A 16,542-nucleotide genomic window follows, 5' to 3' on the forward strand; every position below is an offset into this window, starting at 1 on the left:
AAAAATGTTGGCTCTATAAGGTAGTGACTCGAGACCTGGTATCTAGCAAGGCCCACATTTCTAGCCCATTAATCTTCCTACAGCAGTAGCCTGCCCTTTAATGTCATTCAGGTCTATTCTCTGTCTCCCTATGGTCTGACCCCTGATCCAGGAGACTATGTTTAAATGGCGTGGCATTAATATTCCCCTTTCTATACATTCCACCTCACTATATCTTCTGCAAATAGAGTTGCCATCAAGATCAAACTTATCAGTTGTCCCTTTTGCCCTGTTCTGACTCCCTGTAGCCTGTGCTTGTATTCTCTAGGTGCCGGGACCTCCTGTTTCAAAGCCAGTCTCATACATTGAATTTCTCTCCTTATGTCATCAAGGAGTGTTTTTTCAATTCCTCTATCTCCCTTTTAAATTCTTTGAAAAGTATCTTCCATTCCAGAATTACCATCCTCTGACTTCTGGCTAGTCTGCCCCACACAGTGCCCACCAACAAAAGATTTGCAACCATGCCGTGGACACATGGTAACTACCCTGTCTGGTCCTTTACCACCCAGAAGTTTTACAACATACTCCTTAAAAGCCTAGAAAGGAAATTTATGGATTCTATCATAGTAATAGCCTTAGTTTCTTCTGTAAAATGTCACCCCTCAATAAATTTGTCCTTCAGCCTTTTATCAGTATCTAGGGCTTCATGAAGTTCTAACTTTTCTATTGCTTGCAAAGCTGCTGGGTATACCAATGCATATTCCCCTAGACTCTCTACTGGACTCTGGAGAAGAACCTCTGCTTCACTTCTGACAAGATGCGAGTGTCAGACACAGCCTAGCCTTCTAACTATCCGTTCTACAGCCCCTTTTTCATTTTGTGGCTGTGTCTGCACTTCCTGTCTAGCTGCACCTGTTGTTCTGTCAGCGCATGCAATCTAAACATTGACTGAAGAATTGTCTTAAATTCCCCAAATGACAGAGTTACTTTCAGTTTTCTCCAGAAAATTCAGAGAATCTGGGTGTGAAGGGGTAGACTCACTGCTCGTGCCTTCTTGTGGCTAGGAGCGGTGCAGGAGCGATCTCTCTGCCGGGGGTCTCCCAAAGGTGGACGCTCCACTTCTGTCATGGCCTGCCTCTTCCTGTGACTTGGCCCTCAGGCCAGGTCACTTCAAAGTCTCTCCCCTTTTGGGGCAGTTCATGAACAAAAAGCAAGGAGAATTAATGCAAATAAACTGAGTAAGAGAGAGGGAATGACTCCCTCTCAGGGTGCATCAGGATCAGGCCCTCCCTTCGCTCAGGGATGGCCCTTCAGGCAGTGGTTGTCTGAGAAACTCCTGCCTCCCATCTGTTCTCTTCCCTGGTCTGCCCACAGTGAGCTGCTCTGCTCCCTTTTAACTCCTCCTCCAGCCTGTATGAGTGGCACAGGTGTGGTGGGGCAGGGCTGGCTGAGCCTAGAGCAGCTCCTGAACTCCTTGGTGTCCAGTGTGACATTTGTACACCCCATCACATGTGGTAGGCGTGTCTGTACAAGTGGCAGTTGGGCCCCAACTGTTGACCTTTCCCCTGTGCTGTCCCCTGACTGACTCATGTTGTTCTAAGATGGTTACCCCTGCTTTGGGCTCCTCCTATCCTGGTCATGATGCCAGCTGCAGGGAGCCAGTCCACAGCTAAGCTGTGCCTACTGGGAGAAGAGGCAGAGGCAAACTGACACAACAGAGATCACCTTCCATTTTAAACTTTATAAAGGAAAAAAAGCTAAAAAATTGGCCAAAAACAACAGGAATAACAGAATATAAAAAAGATGAAGTAACATCAGATACTTGCTGAGGAAAATGATAACTTGTATGTTACCATCACCATAAGAGCTTTTCACCACCATGCTGTGTCACCCTAAGGGTAGTCAGCTCCTCCCATCCCTGATGCCAAAGTCCCACTTCCCCCCAGCTGTCCTTCCTTTGTCTCTCTCCGGCTGAGACTACTCCTTGCTTTGATGCTGAGGTGCTGCACCTCTTACTAGCAGGCCCACCCGCAAACAGCTCTTCACCCAGAGGGCCACACCTGTTTCCTAGGCACCCAAATTGTCTCCCTCTGTCAGTGTCCCAATGGTCAACCTCACCAGTCAGATGTTCTCTGCCCCTTGTAGCTGTGCTCCTTGTACACGGCCCTTCAAGGTCTGATTTCCTCACCAAATCCCTTCTTTTCATCTCCTCCTTCTTTAACCGCCTTCCCACTGCTTCCTTTGAGAGGATCCAGAGCCCCCTCCCCAGCTTGGTCTGCCTCTCATGGGCTCTCTAACCCCCACCCTCACCCATGGACAGCATTCAATGCTGCTGTAGCACAGCTGCAGGACCTATCACCACCCCCTTGGTCGAGATTGCAGCATGTGCTAGTCTCAGGGCCAGGGATGCTACACATCCTGCTAGGCTAAGGGTCATCCAGCCTCATGTTCCAGGTTAGAAATGGATCAGGAAGGTATTCCCTTATGCCTCATGTACAGCAGTGCACATCTGGTCAGGTACATTATGGTAAAGGTCTTGGCCTTTCTCTGAAGTATCAGGCACTGTCACGGGCAGGATACTCAACTCAGACAATTAGTCTGCCCCAGTGTGGCAAATCCTGTGTGCCAGTGTCTCTTCTCCTATGTCACTATGCTGTCCCAAAATATCGTCTAATTTGGAAGATATTTTATCAGACACACATCTGGGCTTGTGCATGTTGCTTGTGGCTCTGAGACATCTGTCTCATCAGTATGATTTAATCCATCCTGATAAATATGTCTGGTCTGGAAGTGACATGAAACGATTTTATCGCTGCCTGTAGGCACAAGATGAGAAATTCAGCTAGAGAGAGTTTGACAGGGAGCCAATTCTTGCCCCCTCCAGGACTTGCACATTTTAAGACTAGAAAACACCATTACATCACCTAGTCCACCACAGGTCAGAGAACTCCATTTGCTTCCCCCTGCCCTGAGTCAGATAGCTTCTGTTTGGCTAAAGCCTCTCCCAGAAGAGCAGCAGGCTGGATGCAAAGACATCATGAGATGGGGAATCCATCACTTCCTTGGGGAGTTTGTCCCAATAGTTAATCACCCTCGCTGTTAAAAATGAGTAGAATCATAGAATATCAGGGTTGGAACCTCAGGAGGTCATCTAGTCCAACCCCCTGCTCAAAGCAGGACCAATCCCCAACTAAATCATCCCAGCCAGGGCTTCGTCAAGCCTGACCTTAAAATCCTCAAAGGAAGGAGATTCCACCACCTCCCTAGGTAACTCATTCCAGTGCTTCACCACCCTCCTAGTGAAAAAGATTTTCCTAATATCCAACCTAAACCTCCCCCACTGCAACTTGAGACCATTACTCCTTGTTGTGTCATCTGCTACCACTGAGAACAGTCTAGATCCATCCTCTTTGGAACCCCCTTTCAGGTATCAAATCCCTCCTCATTCTTCTCTTCTGCAGACTAAACAATCCCAGTTCCCTCAGCCTCTCCTCATAAGTCATGTGTTCCAGTCCCCCAATCATTTTTATTGCCCTCTGCTGGATGCTTTCCAATTTTTTCACATCCTTCTTGTAGTGTGGGGCCCAAAACTGGACACACAGTACTCCAGGTGAGGCCTCATCAAGGCCGAATAGAGGGGAACGATCACGTCCCTCTATCTGCTGGCAATACCCCTACTTATACAGCCCAAAATGCCGTTTGCCTTCTTGGCAACAAGGGCACACTGACTCATATCCAGCTTTTTGTCCACTGTAACCCCTAGGTCCTTTTCTGCAGAACTGCTGCCTAGCCATTCGGTCCCTAGTCTGTAGCGGTGCCTTCATTCTGACTTGAATGTGTCTGGTTTTAACGTCCAGCCATTGGCTCAGTCTGACTTTCTCTGCTAGATTAAAGAGCCCTTTGTCACCTGGTATTTTCTCCCCTTGTAGGTACTTATATACTGTACTCAGGTTACCTTTCAATCTTCTTTCTGATAAGCTAAACAGACTGAGGTCCTTTAAATCTCTCCCAGTAACACATTTTGGCACAGAGTCATAGATTCTAAGGCCAGAAGGGACCATTGTGGTCCTCTACTCTGACATCCTATTTAACACAGGCCAAGAACTTCCCCCAAAAGATTCCTAAACAAAATCTTAGAAAAAAATCCAATCTTGATTTAAAAATTGTTAGTGATAGAGAATCTACCGTGACCCTTGGTAAATTGTTCCACTGGCTAATTACCCTTCTTGGGAAATAAAGTGTAAATTTTTAGCATCTGAATTTGACTAGTTTCAACTTCTAGACTTTGGATCACGTTGTTCTGTTTTCTGCTAGACTGAAGAGCCCATTATCAAATATTTGCTTCCCATGTAGGTACTTGTAGGACTGTAATCAAGTCACCTTCACCTTGTGAAGCTAACTAGACTGACAGAGCTGAATCTATCACCATAAGGCATGTTTGCCAATCTTCTAATCATACTTCTGGCTTTTCTCTGAACCTTCTTCAATTGATCAACATCCTCCTTGAATTGCGGGAACCAGAACGGGGGACACAGGATTCCGGCAGCAGTTGCACCAGTGCCAAATACAGGAGTAAAATAACCTCCCTGCTCCTACTGGAGATTCCCCTGTGTCCAGAGATTACAACCCCTTTTGGCTACAGCATTGCACTGGAAGCTCATGTTCAGCTGATTATCCCCTGTGACACCCAAATCATTTTCAGACTCACTGTATCCCAGGATGGAATCTGCCATTGTGTAAGTGTTGCCTACATTTACATGTAGCAGCATTAAAATGCATGTTGCTGTCTTGTGCCAGCTTTTCCAGCCCTCAAGTAGTTTTTGTACCTCTTTCCGGCACTCTTCTATTTAAAATGATGACACCAGAACCAGACACACTATTCTACTACCATCTCCTCAGTGGTAGGTACTGAGGTAAAATCATTTCCCTAACCCTCACCACTTCCCTGTTTATACATCCAAGGATAGCATTAGCCCTGGTTGGCCACATCACCACATTGGGAACTCATGTTGAGTTGTCTCTTCACTCTGACTTCAGAGTTGCTGCTTTCCAGGCTACGGTCCCCCATTCTGTAGGGGCTGCCTGCATTCCTTGTTCCTAGATGTATGCATTTGGCTTTATTCAAATTCATTTTGTTGGAATGGGCCCAGTTTACTAAATTCTCCAGATTTCTTTGTACGACTGGCCTGTCCTTGGTATTAGTTACCACTCTGCCAGTCTGTGTCATCTGCAAATGTTATCAGCAGTGATTTTATATCGACTTCCTGCTCATTGAAGAAACTGTCAAATAGCGTCAGGCCTACTATGGATCTCTGCAGAACTCCCCCAATCTATGATGAGGCCCCATTGACAACCTCATCGACTCGGTCTTTCGTCAAGGGACACATTTTGTCCAGTTGAGCCAAACCAGTTGTCAAGGGAGGAAGCTGGAGGTTGAGGCAGGTGGGGTGGGAAAGCTGGGATTTCTGGCACATGGGCTTGTGGTTTGGGATTCTGTGACAAACACGTTAGATAAAAGTTTCTGCTAAAGTGATCACTAGTTAAGTGATCAACATTTAAACACTCTTGATTAGGTTTCAGAGCTAACATCCCCTACAGATGAATGAGAGCATTTCACACCTTTCTCTGCTATTGTTTCAGGCTGGCTGAACATTCAGGCAGATGCCACCGCATTGGTTTCAACTCATTTCAAAGGGTTAATTTGCAGTTATAAAGACCAGAAATTTAAAAAATGAAACCTCAAATTTTGGATCCAACATAGCAAAGTACACAGCTGTGGAATCGTAGAGTACATGGTGCCGTGATTATATAAATTATAAACAAATACTTGGTACTCTTCATCTGGTGATCTCAAAGCAGTTTACAAAGATGAATAAGTACTATTATCCCCCTTTTCAGATGGGGAGTCTGTGGCACAAGGGGATTAAATGACTGGCCCAAGGTCAGACAATGAAACAGTGGCAGAGCTGGGGCAGGAAGCCAGGTCTTCTGAGTCCTAGTCTGCTGCCCCAGCCAATGTGCCATTAACCTCTTCTCCCCATAAAAGCCATGCTGGTTTTGACCTAAGCTTATGTAGAAATATCACATGCTAACAGATGCATCTTCCCAAAGAAGGCTCCGATGCTCTGTGAATCCAAAACCCTTCTCTCTGTACCATCAATGTGAGCTCTGGTTGGTCTTGATGAGACTCTTCCCTTTTCTTCATTAGCACTTGGCACTGGAAGGATCTTGGAGGAGGTTTCATGTGTCATTCCCTGAGGTTATCTTTCTTTTTAATGAACTTATGGAAGCTCAGCAGGAGCAGAGGCAGGAAGACCTTGCAAGAATAGGGCTAAGGCTACATCTAGATGCTTAAAGCAATTCCGGAAGGTGATCAGGTATCCCAGTGATGAGGGTGGGATATGAACCTGCATAGAATAGAATCCAGAACCACACACATCCAATTCTGGTGTGAAATTCAGCGCTGGAGTCATATTCGGAGTTCTAACAGCTGAAGGAGCAGGCCCTGTCTGAGGAGCTGGAATGAGTCATTATCTCCGGCAGCCTCAGACTGGAGAAATTTATATCATGTATTTAAACACCATCCTGAGGGTGCCACCACACCAAGCTTTTCAACTAAACAAACATTTCTTTTAATAGAGGGTTGTTACTAGGCTGTTTATTTCGTTCCTTTAAAAAAAAAGGAATAAAAGTGAAAAATGGTATGTTTTATTTACTTGTAGCAGAGGCAGCACAGGAGCTAATGTTCTGTGCGAGTCTTGTCTCAGGAACATCTGTCCCCAGTGCTGAAAGCGCCTCATCAACACAATGAATAAAAATGACAGATTCAGGAAGGAAATCGGGGCTATTACTAGGCCATTGCACTGCACTGGCAAGCATCACTTGGATGTGTTTTAACCATTGTGGCTTCCTAAGATGCCATTGCACCAGGGCATTGCTGGTTAAATGTGAAGAAGCACAGGCCAAGAAGAACTGTTTCTGCTTAGATAGAATTAGGAGCAGTTTGATCTAGACTCTGGATTGCTGTAAATTTTCTCATTAAGATTATACAAATATCCCAGACAATCCCTTAGCGCCAGGGCAATATTTGCATCTTCATGGTAAGGGGGTTTTATGCCTAATTTTCTCTCTCATTTACCTGAATCTATTACACCCTCAATTGCCTTGCAGAGCTGAAGGCAGCTGTAGCAATGAACCCAGTCAATTCTGCAGGGCTTCTGTGCAGCACCTAACCCTCCATCTTTCCTTCCCTGGGCCTGATCTCACCACAAGTGGCTTGAGCTCTGGCTGCAATGTAGAAATTCCTCCTTGCTGGCAACACCCTGGCCTAGAGAAAGGGCAGCCAGTGACCCACATGCTGGGGTAATCTGCTGAGCCCAAGACTACAGAGCAGTGCAGGTTTCTCAGAACAGAATGGAATCCGGGACAAGATGGAATTGAACTGCCCAAGCTCAGTTGCTCCGCCAGTGCTGCTCTAGGGCTTATTGCTATTTACTATACTTGGGGTGGTTATTCAGGTGGTCAGCTGAAACCCTGTTGAAACTGGCGGGCTTGCCCTACAGTCAGGGTAAATGTGAAAAGCAGTTAAACTAGAGTAAGACTAGCTGAAACACTAGGAACCACCCACCAAAACACAGGCTCCATACAAGGCCAGTCAGGAACTAAGCTATGTGAGTGAGCAGGTTTTGCTGAGTATTGTTTTGATGGAGCTGGGGTGAGGAGGGAAGATGCAGCCAGAAACACCACAGAAGTAGACAGACGAAGCAGCAGAAAACCAAGGGGGGAGAGAGAGACAGACACACTCGCGCGCGTGCTTTTGGGCAGAGTGCTGGCTGGGAAAAAAGGCTTGGAATGCTGGGCAAGGAAACTGTCCACTGCTGTTTGATTCCTACTGTGCTCAGGAAAACCAGGCTTCATGTGTGTTCTTTGTAAACAAAGGATTGCACCAAAGAAATGGACTGTATCATCAATTTCTCCTCCTCATGGAAGCAGCTTGCAAGACCCAAATATTGGCTAACTGCATGTGTCAAAAGAGGTAATGAGGGGATCAGGGCCTCACTGTGCTAGGGGCTTTGAAATCCCACAGTAAGGCACCATCCCCACTCTGAAGAGCCTACCGTCTAAAATGGCCCCAAACAGGCTAAGGGTGGGACCTAGGCTACAGGCTTTGTTTGTTGGGGAACAACTAGGAGCAAAGGAGTGGGCAAGAGGGGAGATGGGGAGGAGAAGGGAGGGCAGGCTGCAGGGGTTTTGGGGGCACAGGGAGTAGGGCAGGAAGAAAAGTGGCAGGTGTTGGGGCAAACAGCCAAACAGCAGGCATAGGATAATGTGCAGAGTCCAAACAGCAGGCTACTGACTTCACAGAGACTTGGGGAAAACAGGGGGCTCTGCCTGGACCTCTCCTACCACCCCACTCCTGGCCCAGGTCCTGTCAGCATGGAGTGGATGCTTCACTCCCAGGCTGGCTGGCTCTGCAGCTCGTGTGTGCTTTTAACAGCAGAGTCCTTGTCCTTGCAATGTCACATTTCAATCAGCCACGTTTAGGTGAACTCCTGCATCAAAGTGTCTACATCAGTGAAATCAAATAAGCCGCTGAATACAACCTCAGCTCAGGGACCATCAGGACCAGGATGAGGGCAGTCAGACCTAACTGTCAGCACAGGAGTCAGGCCAAGTCAGGTGCCCACAATCTGAGATAGGCCAGAGGGCAAACCTAGAGTCAGGCAGGGTCAGGGTACCAGGAGATCAGGGTTCAGCACCAGCTTACAGAAAGCAATGGACTCATGAAGTCAAGGACAAACCAGGGTCAGAAGCCAGAATCTAGGGTCTATTGCAAGCAGGATGTGGCACAGACAGTCAGTGTTGCTACTCAGACAGCTTCACTTAATGGCTTCCTGCTTTAAGTACTGGTATCGGCCAATCAGGAGGCTGTGAGGGGCCACCACTCAGGTCCTACTGAGTGGTACTTCCTGCTGGACCCAGCCTCACAGGGTCCTCCTCTAGGTCCCTAACCTAAACCTCCTGTGGTGATGCAGAGGTGTCAGTAAAAAGAAAAGGAGTACTTGTGGCACCTTAGAGACTAACCAATTTATTTGAGCATAAGCTTTCGTGAGCTACAGCTCACTTCATCGGATGCGGTAACACGGCTGTTACTCTGAAACCTGTCACTATGCAAGAGGTGTCAGTGGCTCACAACCCCCGTGCAGGCTCTAACAGGTAGCATATCAGCACCAGATGGGACCTCTGCTGGGGCTTTTAGGCTGCAGTATCACCAGCCCCAAAGGTTCAAAAATCACAGTCAGCCCCACCCCCTTCCCCCCCCCCAAAAAATCACAAGATTGGCCCAAAAATCATGAGATATTCAAAACAAGGTTACATGGTGCTTTCACTTCCACTACCCTCCCGCTGTATGCGTGCATGTGTGTACATGACATTTCATCCCAACAGCTCACAGCAGGGGAGAGGGCAGAGCCACCCTGAGCTGCTGGGCTTTTTCTGCTCCCCATTCCCTCCCCCCTTCTAAGAAAATGGCTTCCCATTGCTGGAGTTGGGGGGGGGGAAAGAGCTCTGCCTGCCTCCTGCAGCAGCTCTGACTAGCTTCTCTTCGGCAGGACATGGGGCACTGTGGAAAGCAGCCAATCACAAGGAGTCTGCTTCCCTCCTGCAGCGAAGCTGAAATTCACTAGAGGGCTGGTGCTTCTGGGTCATGACCAGTCTGGCTTCAGCCCCCCCTGAAAACTCATTGCTTGTGAGGAAATCAAAAGAACTGGTAGCACTGGTGCAGCCTCTGCCCATAAAACCTGTCTGTCTAGCTCTATGGTGGCAGTGGTGGGATCTATGACCATGTGGAATTGGCAGTAAAGTGTCAACAGGAGTGAAAGCAGGTACTGTAGAAGGAAAAAGCACAGAAAAAGTGTCTCAGTCTTTTGGGAAATGACTAGTGAAAAGAAACAGGAACATGAATTAGGAACCGCTGAAGAAACAGAAGCTGTTGAACTTTTAAGAGCAACAAGACTTGTCTGCCGCTGAGCCAGGGTGCGCTCAGTGTCGGGGAGGTGACTGTGTGTCTGTGTGCTAAAGCAAGTGACTGCATTTTCTCACAAGTGACACCATGACAGGATTGTGGAGGGTTCAGAAGCCCAACCAGCAATTACGTGAGATGAGCCAGCCCCCTCAAGTTCAGCCCTGTTAGCAGCCAGCAGGCCCTCTCCCCTTTGCTCATGGCTTTCATGGCAGGGAAAGGAGAAGGCAGCAAATAGCTCAGCAGCTCAGGGAGGCTCCACTCTCTCCTCCCCCTCCCGTTTTGTAACCATCAGGGACAGGACATGCCTCTGCTCTTACATGCACACCCCATCTGCACCACCTGCCTAGGCAGGGGAAGAAGGGGCTGAAGAACTCCGGGAGCTTCCCCCTACCCCAGACTGGGAAAGGGGAGACAAGAGGAGAATCCATGGCAGTCTCCCACCTCAGCCTGGGAGACGGGTGAAACACCCCAGGAGGAGCAGAGGTGAGGCTGCTGGGTGAGGAGACTGAACTGGTGGAGGCTGGGGGTATTGCTGGGTGGGAGAAGAGGAGAAGCCCTAAGGGCTGCAGGAGGGAAGAATTAAAATAAAATGAATTACTTTCAGCTATTTGGAGAATTAATTATGAGCTCTTTTTAAAAAAATACATTATAATTACTGGATAATGTACACATATATGTAGTCAAATTTATACAGAGAGGAATGATTTAAAATTTTGAAATACTTTGAATGTGATTGAACTGATTTTAATAAACAATATTTAGGGATTATATAATATAATTAGCACATTGACATATGGAAAGCTCTAAAAAGTTGGCTGATGTTATAACAATATTCTTGCATGCAAAGATCTTTGCAGCTCACATAAATCTTTATTAAAAAATAACTGGCAAACTTGATACATAGAGTGCTTTCTGTTTCTTGGATGGTCATTGTTCATTTTCCAGCTCCATTTTATAGGTCTTGTACAGTAGATTTCTAAATACATGTGAAATAGATTTTTATATCATATTTTAAACTGTCACACTATAGATCCGTTCACTGAATACTTATGTTAGACCTGTGCACAAGAATCTAAGCTAAGAACTCCCCCCTTTCTCCCACTAGCATGGGTGCCTTCCCTCCACCCCATCGCTACATTTGACGTGATACTTTGAGGGGACATCCATCCTAATATCGCAATCCGTTAACAGAAGCAATAACTATATTGAAACGAGCCTCTTGCTACTTAGGACTAGCCTAAATAAACTAAAGAATTAACCATTTTGCATTGTCTCCATTACAATTCTCCTCACATGTGTTTGTGCACCTCCAGCATACGCTGAGTCTCCAGCTGAGCAGCCAGGAAGAGGCATGTGGGTACTAACTGTTGACTTTTAACTTGAAAAAATACACGTTTCCAGAAGAGTAGAGAGGAGTTTAAAAAGTCAAAAGACTGACTGAAAAAACATGGTCTGAATGTTTAAGGATCTGACTCATGATTCTTCATCTCTTGAGGCTGGCAGTAGTGTCTGGGTGTGTGTTGTGTGTGCGCCCAGCTACTCTGGGTGTGTGCTGCACATGCATTCTGTGTACTGTGAGTGTGCACCGCTAAGCAGGCTCTGGCAGAGCATGGAACTAGCTGCCCTCTGATATAACTTAATCCCCTACCACAAGGTCACTGGGTGTTCTCCATTTCTGCAGGCACTCCTGGGGCAGGCTGAGAAGGTGCTGATGACTTCCTTGATTATGGTCATGGCCCTGGTGGAGGAGATTGGCTGCTGTATGTGTGGTGCTAATGCTCTGGCCCACCTTCATGGGTAGAGCGCACCACAGTACTCTGGTGGTCCTCGCAATGGCTGCACTTATCCCTGTTCGATACTGTACCTAGCAGAGAGCACAGCACCATCCAGCCAATAGTTCTTGTTTTCCACCAATGTTCAAACAACAACAAGGACTGTCCCAACAACTGCATCAGCGTGGCAGCAAGCTAAGCTACTATACTCTATCATCATCTAGTGTGTTCCCAAGCTCACCATGGCCAGCTCTCTTCTGGGAGAATATTTGCCCTTGAGAAGAGGCCCAGCATGAAGCCTAGCACTACCTCATCCCCACTGAAGCCCAAAAGACTGGCCCCTTAGCCAGACTGATCTGCACTACTGTGAAGTTTCAGGTACTCAGTGGTGTGGAAGCGGGGTTGGGTTCAGCTGGAGTTTTGAGCACTGGTGAAAGTTGGCTGTTGTTTTATCCAAGCTGGTGGCTTGCTGAGACAGTATGATAGAGAAAGGAGATGTCAGTAAAGTGGCGGGTGGGGAAGGAAGGAGGACATGAGCATGGAGTAGTTATAGAGAGGTGGTTCATGTTATGTGTGACAGTGAGAATCTCTATGGGGTTTGCTCCATTTCAATGAACTGTAGATAATAAGCACAATGGCTAAGATGTTCCAGACTGGGGACTAAATCCATATTTAGACACCTGAATAAGTTGCCTTGATTTTCCAAAGTTCTGAGGTCCCATCGCTCCCACTGCTGTCAGGGGGAGTTCTGGGTTTTCAGCACCTTCGAATTACAGGCCACATTTTGAGGTACATAAGTGTGGATTTTAGGTGCCTAACTTTAGGCAGCAATATTTGGACATTTAGCTGTAATCTTTCTGTTCCATCGTTCCCTGTTGACCTCACGGGGGTGAGGTGAAGCGGAATTCATTCCCACCCAGGAACCACTTTGCTACCCTCAAACAGAAGGTTATGCAGGGAAGCAGAATGTGACCATTGTAATAATGGGAAGATGTGTCAGAGTAAGAACAATCTAGCAGCACAGTAATTAGACAGTGGCTGCTGCTGAGTAATGGCTCCATTACTGGTCTATTATTGATCATAATGGAATAATAATACACTGAGGGGAAACCAGTTACTGTCACACCAAAGGATGCAAAGTAACTTATCTGATGCAAATGCTCCAACAGTCCTTACTGGTAAAGTCTGATAGAATGTAATAGAAAAGCTCTCATCCCCCAGAGTATTTTAAAACAGCCTTGTAGCAATGCAAGGACTCACCAGTGAGTCATCTCCTGCTTGTCATCTGGGAATTAGCTCTTTTCCAGCTTACGGAGTGTCCTCTGCAGGCCGGTGTCTCACCTGCCACTGGCCCCGTGTCCCTCCCAGACCCTTTTACCCTGGGGTTCTGCCCCAACAGTACCCCCCTTACTCTGGGTTTCTCCTCCCAGGGGAACCCCCAACCCTCTAAACCCAGCTTGCCTCAGTGGCTACTGCCAGTCATCATCTAGCCCCCACTCACTGGGGCAAACTGCTGTCTGTAATGGCCACTCATCATTGGCAAGGGGTTAGGACCTGCTGCCTTTGCCTATCCCCAGGCTACCCCTCGGCAGCCCCTGTACCTTTTGGCTTTCAACAAGGCCTGCAACCTGGGGGTTTACCAGGCTAGAGCTCCCCAGCTCCCTTTGCCCTTCCCCAGCACTGCTCCACCTCAGATGCCTTGCTCCCAGACAGCTGCCCTTCCCACTCCAGGTCTAGAGTGAGACTCCTGGCCCCCAGCCCTCTTATAAGGGCCAGCTGGGCCCTAATTGAGCTGGCCACAGCTGTGGCTGTTTCCCCAATCAGCCTAGGTTTGCTGTTTTCACTCCTTTTCCCCAGCTGCAGCCCTCTCCAGAGTTTTTTTTATCCCCTGTTCTGCGGGAGTGGGGCAGCCGCCCTACTACAAGCCTACAGAATTCTGTAGAAGGAATATGGCATTGTATAAATCAATTATCCATCCTCATCCAAAGTACTGTGTGCAGTGCTGGTCATCCCATCTCAAAATGGGCATTTCAGAACAGAAGGAGGTTTAAAGAGCAGCAACGAGAATGATTAAGGGCGTGGAAAAACTCTCAGATGAAGAGAGATGGAAAAATTGGGGTAGTTTCCTATAGAAAGAGATGAATAAGAGGGGTCATGATAAACGTATATATACAATCATGCAAGGTCTAGAGAAGGGGGATCGGGAGCTTCTGCTCTCCCTGCCTCATAATACAAGAGCAAGGGAGCACTCCACAATGAAACTGAAAGGTGGGACATTCAAAACTGAGAGAAGGAAACATTTTTCACACAACTCGTAATTAAACTGTGGAACTCACGGCCACAGGAAACCACTGAGGCCAGGAATTTAGCAACACTGATATCCAGAGTTATAATAGTTAATAACAACATGATTTTTAGAGGAGATATGAAACCTCACATTTCAGTGTTTCTGTCAATCTCTAACTATTAGACATCAGGATGACAGATTACCTGACATCTGCTACTGCAGGGTTCTTGGACCTTCTTTGGAAGGATCTGATACTGACTACTGTGGAATACAGGATAATGGACTAGGATGGCCAGTGTATCCAGGACCAAGGGGAATTCTCCAGAGACACAGATGTGCTGCCAATGTTAGGGGTGTGGCCAGAGAAAAAGGGCATGGCCAAAGGTAGCCATGTTTATCCTCAGTTTCAGCCTCTTGGGATCATTAATAGAAGTTAGAGCTGCTCTCAGGTGGGGATTCCTTTCCTTACCCCCTGTTCCAGGGCTGAGGAGCAGTGAATATTCACAGCCTTTCACCGTCCGAGGGCATAGCTGTGAAATTGCGTCTTGTGCCCTGGCTACAGGAAATTCTGCTAACCCGACGCATTCAGCCTCCACCTGTCCGAGCAGGAGAAACAGATTGTCTTTATCTCCTGGAACGTCAAGAGAGCACTTACAAAGATTGAAGAGCTTAATTAAAGGGAGGTTTAACAAAATTAAAGTTCTTTGGCATGCTCCCAAGGTGCAAGAGCCTCCCTTGTCTCTCTCACTCTGACACTCCTTCTCTGCCTCTCTCATGTGCCACAGAAGCACAAAACCTTTGGGGCCCTGTCAGATCCCAGGGATTCGCTGTCTGGGTCACTGTGGGGGTGTCTCATAGGGAGCCCTGTGCTCTTGCCATGCTCTGAGGGAGATGTGCCCTTCCAGCTGCAGCTGTCTCTCCTCTCCAAAGGAACAGGGAACGTCTCAAGATGCTGAGCAGTTGAGGTAGCGGATGCAGTCTTGACCACAAAGTAGTAATCAGCACAGATCACATTAATCATCATGGCAGCTCACCCAGATTACACCCTGCCAAGTCCAGGGTTTAATCATGGCCAAATTACATGATTTCTCCTGGTCCACACTGTTGGCTCTGTCTCATATTGTGCTAAGGTTATGTACAGCCACCCATCCCATCGTATCTGAGCTCCATACATGTAAAAATTGATAGCAATAGTGAAGTCCCTAGTTGGCTCTATGGGGTTTCCAGCTGGCTTTTCTCACTTTCAGGGATATACAACCTCTGCTGGGGGGTGGGGGGATGTTCTGCTTTTATTTGTACGTTTATTTGTTTTGTTTTATTTGAGGGGGCAGGTAGAAGGAGGTGTCAGTGTTGTAGGTGTCACTCTTACTATGAAGCCTTTACGAAGAGGGAGATTTTGCAGTATTTTCTAAATGTGGTCAGGCTCAAGATTTGCCTGACCTTCTCTGGAAGGCTGTTCCATAGTCAGACCCCCTGGGCAGAGAATGCTTTGTTCCCAGCTCTCACAGGCTTTGTTTGGGCTTTGGAGATCTGCATTATCCCAGAAGAGCATCTCTGTTGGTGTGGTTGAAAGATCAAAATTTGGTCTTTAGTGCAACTGGGGTGTGATCCATTAATTGCTTTGGGACATAAGGACCAAGGCCCTGAGCTGGCATTGGAAGCTGATTGGGAGCCAGCCAAAGGACTTGAGCACAGGTGCTGATGGCAGCCTGAGCCCTGGAGGAGGCAGTCAGACTCGCTCGGCACCAGCTGGAGCTTCTGCATCATCCTGCCGTTCAGCCTCAGATAAGGGAGTTACAGTAGTTGTATGTTATTGTATGTTATTGTATGTTTCATTGTCATTTTTATATTATTTTATTAGTTACAGTAGTTGTATGTTATTTTATGTTATTGTATGTTTCATTGTCATTTTTATATTATTTTTACAATGGCATGGCAGTTCAGTGGTAGCAGCGATGTGTCATATGGTGTCATGGCAGAATGAAAGGGAATCAAAAGGTGCACCTGCCGTATAGCTGTTCCATAGATGCACAGCATTCCATTCCTCCCACTTGACGGCTTCAATTGCCTTTTCAAAAAAATCCAGATTTACAACCTCTCATGTGAGTTCCATTGTGCGGTATCTCTTTATGAGATTCAGGCTTTTAGAGAGTGCTGCCATTTCATTGAGCCTGCCTACTCCTCCCATGTAATAATTCTGTGAGAGACAGCTCGTTTGCTAGATGTACGAGTAATGGCTGTCATTTCAGTCATGACCACAGACTTTCAGAGCTAAAAGCGTAAGCCCCAATAGCATAAGTTAAAGGACTAACTCTGCCACCATAGCAGACACAAATCCTCTGCTGGTCGGGAACACATAACATGCACTGAGTTAACTGCTCCGTAAGATTGCTCAGTTGGGACTCATTTTGCGCAATGGAAAAACTCCATTGATTTCAGTAGCAGCAAGCTCATAAATCAGGTCTGGAGACATTTATGAC

Source organism: Natator depressus, chromosome 9 (assembly GCF_965152275.1).
Source record: "Natator depressus isolate rNatDep1 chromosome 9, rNatDep2.hap1, whole genome shotgun sequence".
NCBI lineage: Eukaryota > Metazoa > Chordata > Testudines > Cheloniidae > Natator > Natator depressus.